Source organism: Macaca fascicularis, chromosome 4 (genome assembly GCF_037993035.2).
Source record: "Macaca fascicularis isolate 582-1 chromosome 4, T2T-MFA8v1.1".
NCBI lineage: Eukaryota > Metazoa > Chordata > Mammalia > Primates > Cercopithecidae > Macaca > Macaca fascicularis.
Genome location: NC_088378.1, coordinates 57,205,365 through 57,221,749, shown reverse-complemented (window position 1 = coordinate 57,221,749; position 16,385 = coordinate 57,205,365). Strand labels below are relative to the sequence as shown.

At 43.0% G+C, this 16,385-nt stretch overlaps 1 long non-coding RNA gene across 1 annotated transcript; it reads left to right on the top strand.

The window, feature by feature from the left end:
- Positions 1-369: 369 nt before the first annotated feature.
- LOC123572839 (uncharacterized) lies at positions 370-15,948 on the top strand. Its single transcript, XR_006697389.2, has 3 exons — positions 370-552; positions 15,225-15,605; positions 15,747-15,948. It is a non-coding gene; the product is annotated as an uncharacterized lncRNA (long non-coding RNA).
- Positions 15,949-16,385: the final 437 nt, after the last annotated feature.

Sequence of the window (16,385 nt, the reverse complement as noted above, 5' to 3'; positions counted from 1 at the left end):
AACTTCTCTCTGTCTAGCATTTTTTCCTGACCAGTCTGTGTGTCCGTCATCGCTCCATCCACTTTGATGGAGCCAGAGCTCTTTTTTAGAGTTGCATTCACTTGTCCTCGCTTGTGCTTATCTAGCTCCCCTAGGAGCTATGAGATCAGTGCTGCCCAAACTTCAGGGGAGTAAACAGGGGAGCTTGTTAAAATGCAGATTCCAAGGCTATGCCCCCAGAGATTCTGATTGGGAAGGTCTGAGATGAGCCCCAAGGATCTGTATTATTGACAAGCATTATTATTATTAGCATTACTGACATTATTGACATAATTCTAATTATTGGCATCATTGACAAGATTCTGAGGCCGGAGGTTCATGGTCCACCCTGACTGGCTCAGCCTGAAAGCTCCCTGAAAGCCTGGCAGGCCAGCCTCCTTCAGCTGCATTCAGTCCATACACGGAGGATCTCAGTGGAGAAAAAGCAGAGTCATTTTAAAGAAGCACGGATCCTAGTTTCTAGAAGGCTTTTTCCCATCTGGCAGACAAAGTTTATGCCTATTCCACACACAGGTAGGTGCAGAATACCACGTTCCCAGGTTCCCAGAGAAGAGGAAACTTTTTCCCAAGAGCTTTATCGGGTGGAAATGTGAAAAATTCACACAACTGCCAAGACAGTGGGTCTTCCTGAGTCCATGTATTCTGAGTATTTGAAAACAGCTGAATGATTTATTGAACTTTTTACTTTCCATGGACATGCTTACTGGGTGTTGTAAGATGTGAACTTCACAGCCAGAGACAATGTGTGTTGAAAGGAAGAGTCAATCTTCACTAAACCCAACCCAGCTTGTTTTTCAGCAGCAAACCAACCACTCTGACTGTGGCAATTTTCTTAGCAGGAAAAATTTTAGATGGTTGTGTGGTTTCTAGCTTTACTCTTTTTCATTTTACACGTGAACTGTTCGGGATCAGATTGGTTTTCTTTAAAACTATGGTCCAAATTAATTTATACTGACTTGATTATAAAGAAAGAGATAAATTGCTACCTTTAGGAGGTTTTGACCTCAAGTCCTCTGATATTTGAGACAAAGTTTTTTATCCCCTGGGATGCAATCCTTCAGCAGCATGTAGGCGAGTTTTGAGCAAAGCAAAGAGTAATGAAAACTCTAATATAAAGGCTGTAATTTTCTAAAGAAGTCTGTTCCTTATTAAGATCAAGTACATGTCAGTCATCTTATATTTTGGGAACATCCACCAAATGCAGGAACTGCACTGGGTGCTTTTCCATGTGTGGAAAATTTTATCCAGCGTAATCAATTTCTCTAGTTCAATAAACATATTAAAAAGAAGGCAAATGAGATATTTCTGTATCTCATCAGCATGAAAAATATATTTGAGTTATCCCCTGACCACATAAGGCTTGGGCCTGAATACTACCCTGCTTCCATGGGTCTTTTCTTCATATAAAGAAAGGGGAGAACATTTGTGTTAAGTACCACACAAGAAGGTTGTGAGAATCTAATGCAATGATGTATGTGAAAGAGTAAGCAAAATTAATATAGTTTATAATTCTGAATGTATACAGTTTATAAATATTAAATTCTATATGCAAGTATACATTCCATCCATATAATTCTAATATATTTCTTTTACTCCAATGCCCTCTAGTAGTACAACAGAATTACTGTGTTATTGTTTTGAGATGAAGTTATTGTATAATATTTTAAGATGAATTATTGTATTGTCATTTTGCAATGAAAATTGTAAAATGTTTCCTCTTCCTTTGCACTTCCTTTTTTAAAAATTAACTTTCCTTCTTTTTAATAGTAACCAGCTCTTTTCTGGAAGTGTCTCAGTATGTGGGTTTTCACATACTGGTTGATCAGAGGTTTGAAGGTACAGTCAGCTCTTCCCTGCTAGCAGAGTGGAAGGAGTTAGTTTAACTCATTCTTGAGCCGCCAGAGAACTGGGTCTCATGACACGCTCTCTTTTTCTCCTTTTTCCTGCCCTCTTGAAAGTATACTGAGAGGTTTTTGAGGAGGACTCAGTTATATACATGGTCTGCAATGACTGCCTGGTTTTTCTTTCTCTTTCCAAATTTTACATCTGGCATGAAAAGAGAGGCAATTCTAAATGTAAATATGAGTTCTTGATTACTTAAAAATAATTCCTTTCTATCTCATATACATAGCAATTTTGTGTAAATATATGTTAAACATCAAGGCCCATTGAAAGAAGAAATAAATTACATAATTATACTATCTAATCAATCTAAAATACAAACACTTCAAGATTTATTAGATTTATCAAAGACACTAGCATAATTTATTTTGTTGGGTATTTTTCCTATTTACAGAAGTAACATGTTATTATAGGAAATATGATAAATCTGGAAAAATACAAAGAAGTACCAAATTGCACATTCTGCCAAAATTCGGAGATAACTCTTATTAATATTTTTAGAATAGCTTTTTAGTCTTATTTTCTTTGTAGGTATACACACACAGGCGCACACACACACACACACACTCCTTTTTCACAGATTTGATTGTATTGTAATTATGTTGTGTTTTGTTTGTTTCCTTAATCAACAGACATTTATTTCTCACAGTTCTAGAGGCTGGGAGGTTCAAGATTAAGGTGCAAGCAGATTCATTTCCTGGTGAGGGCCTCTTCCTGGCTTGCAGACTTCTTGCTATGTCTTTTCCTGATGGAGAGTGAGCTCTAGTGTCTCTCCCTCTTCTAAGGGCACCAGTCCATCACAGGGCCCTGCCCTCATGACCTCATCTAAACATAATTACCTTCCAAAGGCTCCACCTCCAAATACCATTACACTGGGGGTTAGGGCGTCAACATGGATTTTAAGAGATATCAACAATTAGTCCATAGCGTTTTGCCCCAGGTCCCCCAAAATTCATGTCCTTCTTCCATGCAAAATACATTTATTCCATCTTGACAGCCTCAAAAGTCTTAACTTATTCTAGCAACAACTTTAAGATCTAAAGTCCAAAGTCTCATCTAAATATCATCTAAATTAGATACGGTAATTACATTTTATAGCTAGAATTTTGTATAGTCTATATCTAACATTTTCCATATTATCAGGCATTCTTCTATAGTACAGTACCTGGAACAGAGTAAGTGCTAAGGAAATATTTGCTGAATTAATACATAAATTATTTTCAATGGATTTATGACATTCCATCATATGAAAATACCTCAATTGATTTCACTATTCCCTTTCTTGCCCATTTTAAAGTAGAGATACCACGGGGAAAAGTGAGAAGTGATATGTATAATTATGGTCCCATTGAGGGAGGAAGAGACACTATCTGGAATGCAGGCAGAAAGCCATGTGAAGCTCCCTGTGAGGGAAGGACTGTGGAACTGACAATCACGACCATGAGCCTTATGTCTGAATGCTCTTTCAGATCACACAGTAGTTGCCTATTAACTTGGAATAATGTGGAGAGAGGGTCCTGAAGTGAGTTCAGAAACAGTCATATGACCCAAATCAGCTAGAGGGCTTTCAGTGGCAAGAAACAGAAGCCCAGCTCAAACTGGCTTAAACCATAAAGACATGCACCAAATCACATGCGTGAAAACTCAGAGGCTGGTCAGGCTTCATATGGTTCTACCAAGCCTTCTGCCTTACTCTCCTGTAATTGCCACAGCTCTGTACTCCTCTATAGATGACTTTGTTCTCAGGCTTATTCCCCTGGAGGTCTTTGTGTGGGTGTATTTGGCCATCAGAACTGCATGCTTTGTTCTTTCTTTCTTTCTTTCTTTCTTTCTTTCTTTCTTTCTTTCTTTCTTTCTTTCTTTCTTTCTTTCTTTCTTTCTTTCTTGTCTCTCTTTCTCTTTCTCTCTTTCTCTCTTTCTTTCTTTCTTTTTCTTTCCCTTTCTTTTCTTTTCTTTTCTTTTCTCTCTTTTCTTTTCTTTTCTTTTCTTTTCTCTTCTTTCTTTTCTTTTTTTGTTTTTGACGGAGTCTTGCTCTGTAGCCCAGGCTGGAGTGCAGTGGTGCAATCTCGGCTCACTGCAACCTCCGCCTCCTGGGTTCAGGTGATTCTCCTGCCTCAGCTTTCCAAGTAGCTAGGATTACAGGCTCATGCCACCACACCTAGCTAAGTTTTTGTATTTTTAGCAGAGAGGGGGTTTCACCATGTTGGCTAGGATGGGCTCTATCTCTTGACTTTGTGATCCGCCCCCTCGGCCTCCCAAAATGCTGGGATTAGAAGCATGAGCCACCGCGCAGGGCTTTCTTTTTTCTTTTTTTCTTTTCTTTTTTTTTTTTTTTGAGAGTGTCTTGCTCTGTCACCCAGGCTGGAGTGCAGTGGTGCAATCTCGGCTCACTGCCACCACTGCCTCCCGGGTTCAAGTGATTCTCCTACATCAGCCTCCCGAGTAGCTGGGATTACAGGCTTGTGTCACCACGCCCTGCTAATTTTTGATGGTTGTGTGGTTTCTAGTAGAGACGGGGTTTCACCGTATTGGCCAGGCTGATCTCAAACTCCTGACCTCAAGTGATCTGCCCGTCTCGGTCTCCCAAAATGCCAGTATTATAGGCTGAGGTACTGCACCTGGTCAAAACTACATTCTTTCTTATTCACAAAGAAGAAAGAAAGAGAATAAGAGAGTATATCTTGGCATATCACATAAAAGAAAGAAATAATTTTCCCTGAAGACTCCAGCAAATCTCTTTTACGTTTCATTGGACCCAGTGGGCCTAGACATCTCCCTTCCTCAGCCAAGTACTGACAAGGGGAAAGGGAACAGGATTACCAGGATTAACTCACACGAACCAGCCAGGGTGAAATAATTGTTGTTGATATGTTGGTATGTGTAATCCATTCCTGTGAAACAAACAGTGAAAAAATCCCAATGGGAAGTATTGATTTAGCTCAGGTCTCCGTGTCTTGGCTGGTCTAGGCTGAGTGTACCTGATAGAGCTTAGCTGGGCTGCCTTTGCTCCCTGTAAATCTCCTTCTCTGCTCCATATAGCTTCTTGTGGGACCAAAGGCAAATTCTTTTCATGGTAAGAGTGGAAAAGAAATAGGGCAAGTGGAAGTGACACATCATCCCTTCTCGTTTTATTGGCCAACACCAGTCACATGACTAACCTCAAAGTCAAAAGGAGGAGAAATATATTTTGTCTGGTGAGTGGAGGAACTCCAAAATCACATGGCAAAGGGTGTGAGCAGTACGAAGACCAGGGTGAGATGAGCAAATACTTGTCTTCAATGAAAAGTTTAAGGGGCATCAAGATATTTAATCAAGGTAAATAATTAATATGAAATATTTTTAAAAACCAAAGTTAATGCAAAAACATTTGGGATGAGCAAAATACCAAAGTTTTAAATAAAGACAGGATTGGTGTAGGAATGGGTAAGTATTAATGCTAATAACTCAATCTACCATAGTCCACCAACCACAACGTCCCCTTTTGAGGACTTCCATGCTCAGCCTTAGAAGATGCACACAGAGGCCTGGTGCTGTGGCTCACGCCTGTAATCCCAGCACTTTGGGAGGCCGAGGTGGGAGGATCACGAGGTCAGGAGATCGAGACCATCCTGGTCAACACGGTGAAACCCCGTCTCTACTAAAAATACAAAAATTAGCCGGGCGCGGTGGCGGGCGCCTGTAGTCCCAGCTACTCCGGAGGCTGAGGCAGGAGAATGGCGTGAACCCGGGAGGCGGAGCTTGCAGTGAGCCGAGATTGCGCCACTGCACTCCAGCCCGGGAGACAGACCGAGACTCCGTCTCAGAAAAAAAAAAAAAAGAAGATGCACACAGAACTCTGCCGTCTTTTTTATTTTTTTGAGACAGAGTTTCACTCTTGTTGCCCAGGTTGGAGTGCAATGGCGCGATCTCAGCTCACAGCAACCTCCTGGGTTCAAGAGATTCATCTGCTCTCAGCCTCCCAAGTAGCTGGGATTTCAGGCATGTGCCACCACGCCTGGCTAATTTTGTATTTTTAGTAGAGATGGGGTTTCTCCATGTTGGTCAGGCTGGTCTCAAACTCCCGACCTCAGGTAATACACCCGCCTCGGCCTCCCAAAGTGCTGGGATTATAGGCATGAGCCACCGTGTCCGGCCTGCCCTTTTAAATTTCATTGCTTGTACGGCAACAAAAGCCAAAATTGACAAATGGGATCTCATTAAACTAAAGAGCTTCTGCACAGCAAAAGAAACTACCATCAGAGTGAACAGGCAACCTACAGAATGGGAGAAAATTTTTGCAATCCCATCATCAGACAAAGGGCTAATATCCAGAACCTACAAAGAACTCAAACAAATTTACAAGAAAAAACCAAACAACCCCATCAAAAAGTGGGCAAAGGATATGAACAGACATTTCTCAAAAGAGGACATTCATACAGCCAACAGACACATGAAAAAATGCTCATCATCACTGGCCATCAGAGAAATGCAAATCAAAACCACAATGAGATACCATCTCACACCAGTTAGAATGGCAATCATTAAAAAGTCAGGAAACAACAGATGCTGGAGAGGATGTGGAAAAATAGGAATACTTTTACACTGTTGGTGGGATTGGAAACTAGTTCAACCATTATGGAAAACAGTATGGCGATTCCTCAAGGATCTAGAACTAGAAGTACCATATGATCCAGCCATCCCATTACTGGGTATATACCCAAAGGACTATAAATCATGCTGCTATAAAGACACATGCACACGTATGTTTATTGCAGCACTATTCACAATAGCAAAGACTTGGAAGCAACCCAAATGTCCATCAGTGACAGACTGGATTAAGAAAATGTGGCACATATACACCATGGAATACTATGCAGCCATAAAAAAGGATGAGTTTGTGTCCTTTGTAGGGACATGGATGCAGCTGGAAACCATCATTCTCAGCAAACTATCGCAAGAACAGAAAACCAAACACCGCATGTTCTCACTCATAGGTGGGAACTGAACAATGAGATCACTTGGACTCGGGAAGGGGGACATCACACACCGGGGCCTAGCATGGGGAGGGGGGTGGGGGGAGGGATTGCATTGGGAGTTATACCTGATGTAAATGACGAGTCGATGGGTGCTGACGAGTTGATGGGTGCAGCACACCAACATGGCACAAGTATACATATGTAACAAACCTGCACGTTTTGCACATGTACCCTAGAACTTAAACTATAATTAATAAATAATTAAAAAAAAAATTTTATTGCTTGTTTCTTTTCAGGTCTATAGCTCAAGTATCTGCGAATCCTGGAAGTCTCTAAGAAATTGAATAGAAGTAATCTCAAGAAAATATCCTTAAGGATAAATTATTCCTTATATTTTTTGTTTATAAAAAGGAAAACAAAACAAGAAAAGAAAATCATGTTCCATTCAATAGTTCTTGTACATTAATTCATTCCTTGCTTGCTGGTTTAAGAATTAGTGCAATTCCCATAAAAAAAAAATAGAATTAGTAAGGTAGTACAATGATTTTTCTAGAGACTGAGTTTTGTAATACTTTTAGATTTTAAATACGGTACATGTTTTAACAAAGTACAGCTAAAGTCTTTTTGGATCGGTCACAAGTTATGCCACGAGTGCTTAACTCTTTATAAATGAGATGAGTTTAGGAATTCAAGAGCAGAGGTTCCTGTGGGGAGACCATTCTCCCATCTTATTTGATGAGTGATGTGCTAATCCCAGCACTGAAGCTGTTGGCAGAAAGGAAAGACTTCCGAAATTGACAGGACTTGTGTGTGGAACTGCCATGGGTCCACGGGCTGCCATAGAATTATGCAGGAAGTAATTTTCAAGGAAACAAGAAGGAAAACATGATTGGGTCCAAAATTCTATCATTGTTTTGTTTAAAAAGCAAATCTCTTCTCTAGCTTGAAACGCTAGAGCTACAATTTATTTCTTCTTAAGTTTGTCCCAGTGGGAGTCACAAGCCAGGTCATATGGGGTGATGACCATCTTTCCACCTCCTCTAATGCTCGCCCCTGGAGTCCAGCTTCCTCCAGAGACTTATGAAAAGGAAGGATAGGGTGGAGGCTGGCACCAAACCAAGAAGAAATGTGAATCTTGTCATGTGGTGAGAACTGACCAGTGCTAGTGAACTGTTAGCTCAACAGATCTCAGGTGATGGCCTGACCTGGAGTCTGAGGTGTCCACATTTATAGTCATCTCTACAGTTGATTTCGGTACCGCATCTCCTGGAGGCACCCGGCAAAAGGAAAGAGTTGACTTGGCAAACAACTGACTCACAGTGACAGAGCTGTGCATTGAGTGGGATTTAAAATGAAAATGGAGAAAGAGGGAGTATAAATCCTTGAAGAGCCGATGAAAGCTGGCTACTATGGGGACAGCAAGTATCGTTTGGAAATAAGTATGAGTAAGCGAGGTTTCTGGAGAAAACAATGACGAGAGGCAGAACTAAAACCAATGGTGTCAGAGGCCTCTATGTCTACATACTGAACAGGTGAATATATGAAACAAGTGAAGCGATTTTCATAGTGCAGGGTAGTTATATGAGTTCCCAAGAATAACGAAGATTTGAAGCAAAACAAAGGAAAGGATAGCCTAATCAATTCAACATACCTGGTAAAAAGTAGCTGGTGTGCTGCCATCTGCCCCCTAAATTTCCCCTTTGGAATCTGTTTTATATACAGTATTGAGTTATCTGTTTTCTGAAACCCAGATGTAATAATGCCATTTCCCTAATTCAAGAAAGTTTGGTTGGCTGGGCATGGTGGCTCACGCCTCCAGTTTCAGCATTTTGGGAGGCTGAGGTGGGTAGATCGCCTGAGGTCAGGAGTTTGAGATCAGCCTGGGCAACATGGTGAAACCCTGTTTCTACTAAAAATACAAAAATTAGCCAGGTGTAGTGGTGCATGCCTGCAATCCCAGGTATTGTTTGAACCTGGAAGAGAGAGTTTGCAGTGAGCTGAGATCGAGTCATTGCATTATAGCCTGGGTGACAAGAGCTAGACTCCTTCTCAAAAAAAAAAAAAAAAAAAAAAAAAATTTGGTGATTTCTCACTGTCTACACACTAAAGTTTAGACTTTACCCTGGTAAACAAAAGCCACCCCCTGCCCCTACCTCCCATACTGTAGCCACACAGGCCCTTATTATTTTCATGTCACGCCCTTCTCATTGAGTTTTACTTATGTAGCCTCCTCTCCCTGGAATGCCCTTCCTGTCCTTTGCTGGGAAACTCCTACACATCCTTCAAGACCCAACTCACATGTCAGTACTTCACCACAGCCTTCTCTCACAGGCCAAGTGGAAATGATCGCTTCCTGCTCTGTTTTCAAATAGCTAACAGTTTGTATTTCAGGTACAGGACTTAGAATTTTATTATTATTATTAGTTGCTGTTGTCTTCCATCTCTTGAACAGGTTTGTAAGACCAGTGATGGAGTGAGGGCCTGCAGCAGAGTAGGCAGTCGCTGACTGTCAGCAAATGAGGGAAGAAACGAGGGCAGGAGACGCATCTGCACAGGAAAGTGTGAGCCTGAGAGTGACGGGGCCGTGAGAGACAGAGACAGAGAAAGAAAGAGAGAGACAGACAGACACACACACACACACACACACACACACACACACACACACACACACACAGATGGAGAGACACACACACAGACAGAGACATACAGAGAGACAGAAAGAGAGACAGAGACAGAGAGAAAGAGACAGAGATAGACAGAGAGAGAGACAGAGAGAGGGAGACAGACAGAGAGAGAGACAAAGAGAGTACACCTTTGGTTAGAGATGTCCCTAAGGGCAGGTCCTAGATTTGTAGGTCCTGGTGGGATGTTTTTGAGGGCCCAATGCTGAAGAGGGGCGTATTGTAGGAAGTGAAGTTGAACTGTCGTGAGCAGAGTTCTGTCTGCCTGGGGCTACACCCATGCCCTGTGCACTGCTCTAAGCTCTGGGAAAGTGTGGCCAAGAATTGCTTCTAGTAGGGTAGGTGTCTGTGTGTGTGGGTGCATGTGTGTGTGTCTGTGTGTGTGTGTGTGTGTGTCTGTGTGCAGAGTTGCAGGGGGAAGGGAAGAGAGACCGTAGCACAGTAAAGTTTGAAACTAGGTGAGCAAAGAGAAAAAGAAAATATAGGAAGGAATCTTGCAAGCATGGCCGTGTCCGCCATCACTCCTCTGCTGTGTAATTTGGCCTCTGTGTGTATGTGTATGGGGGATGGTGAGGCATGGGAGAGGGTAGTCACACATCCTTTAAGAGGCAAAACTGTGGCAGGAGATGAATAGCAGTGATTGTGGCCAGGGGTGGGGACATGACTGCTCCTGTGGTAAGACAGAGAAAATGGCATGTGCCTCAGATACAGCTCACAAAACAGGCCCAGGGCAGGGATAGCAGCACTAGGGGGTTGGTCAAGGTGACGGGCCATCACTCCCTTTACAGCAGACCTCCAGAAAATTCCTATCTTCGCTTGCTGACAATGTCATTTTCCAGAGGACACAGGAAGAACTAGGGAAACTGCTCCCGTCAATACATGTAAATGACCAAGTGCATACAGTGCTACTTATGACCACCTTGGGAGAAAGAGTGTGCTGACTGGCGGGGAGATTCAGATATGAACAATTTTCACTGAACTCTAAATGTGTAGAATGCTTTTTTTTCTCTCTCTCTTTTTCTTTCTTTCTTTCTTTCTTTCTTTCTTTCTTTCTTTCTTTTTCTTTCTCTCTCTCTCTCTCTCTTTGTTCCTTCCTTCCTTTCTCTCTCTCTCTTCCTTCCTTCCTTCCCTCCCTCCCTCTCTTCCTTCTTTCCTTCCTTCCTTCCTGCCTTCCTGCCTTCCTGCCTTGCTGCCTTCCTGCCTTCCCTCTTTCTGTCTTTCTTCTCTCTCTCTTTCTCTCTCTCTCATATTCTCTCTTTTTTTGACAAAGTCTCGCTCCGTCGCCCAAGCAGGAGTACAGTGGCATGATCTCAGCTCACTGCAACCTCTGCTTCCCAGGTTCGAGCAATTTTCCTGCCTCAGCCTCCTGAGTAGTTGGGATTACAGGCACCTGCCACCACACCCAGCTAGTTTTTGTGTTTTTAGTAGAGACAGGGTTTCGCCATGTTGGTTAGATTGGTCTTGAACTCCTGACCTCAGGTGACCCACCCGCCTCGGCCTCCCAGAGTGCTGGGATTATAGGCATGTTCCACCGTGCCTGGCCTTAGAATGTTCATTTCTTTATTTTATTTTATTTTATTTTACTTTAAGTTCTGGTATACATGTGCAGAATGTGCAGGTTTGTTACATAGGTATACATGTGCCACGGTGGTTTGCTACACCTATCAACCCGTCATCTAGTTTTTAAGCCCCACATGCATTAGGTATTTGTCCTAATGCTCTCCCTCCCCTTGCCCCCAACCCCTTGACAGGCCCTCCCTGTATCCCAAAGGATTAATATGCTCATTTCTGAAAATTCAGGGGAAAGATGGACACTACCGGTTCCATGGCCCAGGGTTTTGGAAGAGGCAGCCTCCAATTGACCAGATGCACTGAGTCCCTGGGACTCAGACGGTGTCTTTACAGCTCGAGCTTACTGAAACTAACAGAGAGACACCTCCACTCATCCCCTCCAACAGAGTGGCTGCACCGGCAGCTCTCTAATGAGCTCTGACTCCACAGGGGCAGTTATGAAACTGCTGCAAAAAGGATGCAATCAAGATAGAAGCCAGTAACGAGCACAGAAGGCATAAGAAAGACCTGCATCAGAGAGGCCAAAACCCAAAATGCGCTGCAGGTTGTGGGAGCGGCTGAAGAGCCTGGAGAAGCCACTTATAGTCATTATAAGTCAGATCAAAGGAGTGTGTTTGACTGATGAGAGGACCCCATGGTTGCAATCATGGGGCCTTATCTCAGCTTCCATACTTACAGAAAGGACATGATTGGTGTCTACCCTAGAGGGTGGTTTTAAGAATTAAACAAAATGACATGTGTGAAACTCTTGGAACAGTGTCTGGCCCGCGGCAGGAGGTGTGCGTGACGTGACCTGCCTGAGGCCATCTGTGTCCTTACGTGTGTGTTTCTGTGAAGCAGACCCAGTGCAGGGCACCAGGGATGTGGTGGGAGCCACACGGATGACGTTCCTGTCCTCAGGGAGCTCACACTTATGAGGGGGCAATAGAGGTTGGGGGTGGATAGCCTTGGGGGAGAGGGGTGGGGGTTGTCGGGAAGAGGGAGTTGTTGAAACTGCAAGGGAGGCAGGTGGGTGGTGAGGGCAGAGCAGTGACAAAAGGTTGGGGATAAGGAACTGAGAGTGGGCCCTGACTGCTGAACAGGGAGAGCTGCTGCAAGAGGCTTGGAGAAAGCAGAACTCAGGCACTTTCTATTTGGTTTTAGTCTTCCTTGACAAATAGAATCAATTCCAGATGAAAACAGCTTAAATACTAGAGAGGGGCAATCAAAAGAGCACCTTAGCCGGGTGTGGTGGTGCATCTGTAGTCCCAGCCACTCAGGGTGCTGAGCTGGGAGGATAGCTTGAGCTCAAGTCCGAGGCTGCAGTGAGCTGCGATTGTGCCACTGCACTGCAACCTGGCAACAGAGCGAGATCCAGGCTCATACAAAAAAGAGCGCTCAGCTCTTCCGAATCTGGCCCGGCCCCTCCGCCTGAGCTCTGGGTTCCTGCCTTCCTTGGTCCTCTCATGTTGACTGTCACGACTTAACAGCCCAGTCTAGGAACACCTGCGGTGAACTCGGGATTTCTTTGACATTTCAACTGTTATTTTACAAGGCTATGGCTGAATAGAAAACAACATAAGACCTTCTGATTAGTGGTTTTAGAAAAGCTTTGTTTCAGTGGTGCAAATTAGGTAGGTGGAGGAAATTAACCATGAAGACTGGAGTTTACATTTTCTGGAAATTGTTTCATGCCGTCTTCTAGGGAAACAGTGTCCTGTAAAAAGTAGACTATTGAACACAATTTGAAATTTTAGGCCTGAACAGACCATTTGCTTTTAGGAGCAAATTCTAGGGAGTCATTTCCCTTGAAGGTAGAAGTGGGCCTTTGGTAAAAAGTCCAATAACTGGCCAGGCGTGGTGGCTCATCCCTGTAATCCCAGCACTTTGGGAGGTGAAGGTGGGCGGATCATGAGGTCAAGACATTGAGACCATCCTGGCCAACATGGTGAAACCCCGTCTCTATTAAAAATATATAAATTAGCCGTGCGTGGTGGTGGGTGCCTGTAGTCCCAGCTACTTGGGAGGCTGAGGCAGGAGAATTGCTTGAACCTGGGAGGCAGAGCTTGCAGTAAGCAGAGATTGTGCCACTGCACTCCAGCCCGGGTGACAGAGCAAGACTCTGTCAAAAAAAAAAAAAAAAAAAAAAAGTCCAGTAACCACTGTATAATTTTTAAAGCCTAAATGCAGAGGAGGGAGAAATGTATAGACAGAAGTATTTGTTTCAGCTTTGCTTGAAGAGGCAGAATCTGGAAACCATCCATCTGTAGGGGAATGGTACAAAAGTGACTGTATGGACTACTGTATGATTCTCAATGAGATGATGCAGATGATGCTAGAGGGTTGTCCATGAGGTATTATTAAGTGCGCAAAGCAAACCATGGAATAAAGAGTGCATTGCTTCCATATCTGTATAAACAAACAGCAAAACACCCCAATTTTGCCCACATGCATCAATATCTAGTTGTCTAAGCATGGACAGAGGTATTATCTTGGGCAAGCAAGAATGAAGGAATTTCAGGAAGAGAAATAATTTATATAACCATGAGTTGTTTTATTTCGTATAAATAAATACATTAAAGAAACAATTTAAATCATATATCAAATGGAATAAGAAATAAGGAAAAATGTCATGGTAATTTTATATCGTATTCTATATCATAAAACTGCATTTTAAAGTTATCTGATATGAGAAAAAAGCATCAAAGCTCTCCCCTCCTGAGTCTTTGGGAGAAATAAACAGCACATCATGCTGATTTGATGGCCGCGAGTCCCCCTGGTCACCACTACATGTGCCCAGGGTGCTCTTAGCCTGCCTCTAGAAGCTACAACTAAGGTTCAGATTTCCTCTACTTGCCAAAACTTGGGTCTTTAAGTTCTACTGACGCTGAATGTCATGCTCTGTCACTTCACAAAACCTATGGCCCTGACCCTCTTCCAAAAATGTTGCTTCCCACCTGTCTGGCAAACTCTTAGCATCGTGGTTATGAGGATGAATGCTGTCACTGAATGCCTGGCTTTAAACTCCAGCTCAGCCACGCGGTAGCTGCTTGACTTGGGCAAGTTACTTGATCTCTCTGTGCATCATGAAATGGAGATAGTACTGACATCTACACACAGGGTCTTGAGAGAATGAAACAAATTAATATATCTGAAAGTGCATATAGATGGCAGCAGTGTCTGCTGTATCTTTTTTTTTTTTTTTTTTTTTTTTTGAGATGAAGACTCCCTGCAATCCCCTTTGCAATGTAATGCAATGGCACGATCTTGGCTCACTACAACCTCCGCCTCCCTGGTTCAAACGATTCTCCTGCCCCAGCCTCCTGAGTAGCTAGGATTATAGGCATGCACCACCATGCCTGGCTAGTTTTTGTATTTTTAGTAGAGATGGAGTTTCACCATGTTGGCCAGGCTGGTCTCGAATTCCTGACCTCAAGTGTTCCGCCAGCACCCCTGACTCCTTACCTCAAGTGACCTCCCACCTCCGCCTCCCAAAGTGCTGGGATTATAGGCGTGAGCCGCCACTCCTGGCCCGTATCTTCTTGTACTGCTTGCTCTTATTATTATTCATCTTTCCAGGCTCTGCCTGGACATCACCTCTATCTGGGATACATCCTTTCCTGAACTCCCAGATTACTTGTCTCCTTCCTCCTTCATGCTCCATCAGCAGCCTACACCCCGTCTTCTGGTACACTTCACTGCATGTTTCTTTGTCTTCCCTCAACAACTCCCCTCCCCACCCACGTCCACCACCACCTTGGACTATAAGGTACTTGAGGGCAGGAACCAAGCTTCTTCATTTCTGAGTTGCCGGCCTTTGGCACAGTGCCCAGCATGTAGTGGAGGCTCAGTTGAGGAGGTGGAAGGAGGGATAGAGGGACAAATCCATTCCTGAGATCCTTTTTATTGAGGCTGTTTCCCAAACACCGGAAAGTCTCAGCCTTTGTGTTTGTTTTCTAGTACAATAACACCTATTGGTACTTACCTTTGATTGGTGTGCATTGTCTAATTGATCTTTCTGTCAGTCATGTTCCAACTGAAGTTATGTGCTATTTTGATCATGGGCTGTATCTGCTTTCTTTGATGTGCTTTTTAGTTGCTCACCAGAAGAGTCTCAGCCTTTTTCCGTTTGCCACACTGAATGGGATAGTCTAGGAGGGAGGAACTGTGGAGATGGTGCGCCTTGGGATGTCCAGAAGACAGTGACCAGAATTTCAAGAGAGGTTTTCAGATTTCACAGTATAATAAGAGAAAAGGAGCCCATCCCTTAAATGAAGAACTTTCAATCAGTTCTCCCCATGTGCATGTTTCAATTTCATTTCTTTTCATCAACTCCTTCCCTTTGATGATGGGTTGCATTGAAAACTCTTAAGAAAAGTAGGATATTTAAAATGAACTGTGTTAAGAAGAGGATCATTTCAAAGAATAGCCATCTACTCTAATGAGGAAGTCCCTTCAGTCAAGCAAAAAGCTGAAGGTAAGTCAATAGGGTGAAAGTACTGCTGGTCCTCATCCTGTTGGAAATAATACATTATCTAGTTAAAGGTGTCTCCTGTGTTTTAGGTTATGGAGGTGGGGGAGGATTTGTACAAACTTATTTCCATTTCTTTGCACATAGGAACTAGATATAATGTGAATCTAGTGTAAATTACCATGATGTCTCCTTCAACATTCATCAAGACTTCTGACTAGTCTACTTGATCTGTGAAAATGAGATTACTTGAAGACCTGTCACAGATTTTAAAGCTGAACAAGATATATTGATTTTACAAATATTTTTATGTCACCCTATATCTTAATAAAATAACATTTACATCTGGAGAGTGTCTCAGTTGAAGAGCCTGCCCGAAGCCAGATCTATTTATTTAAATCGAGAAAGGCAGAGGCCGTGCTGGCAGCCTTTCAGCTTGTACGACTTCCGTGATTGAACATAGATAATAATAATTTTGGGTGCATATGAGCAGATTTCAGAGAGAAGGGAATGAACCCCTGTATTTACAGAATGAGTCAGCAGGCAGCTATTCAGATGCTGAGACCGAGAGCAGACATAGCTGATTTTCTTCTCTCATTTTAGAATTCAAACCTATGTGGAGATTCTAATGGAATTTCAGATACAGATCCTCATTTCTGGGAATTTCACTTTATAGCAAGGTGACGAAAGGGCCGGGCTTCCAAAGTGAGCATGAGAGAAGCACCTTCTGGGATAGCACTGTTGTCATTTCCCAGAGGGGATGAGACCTGTGAAGCCTGCTGTCCT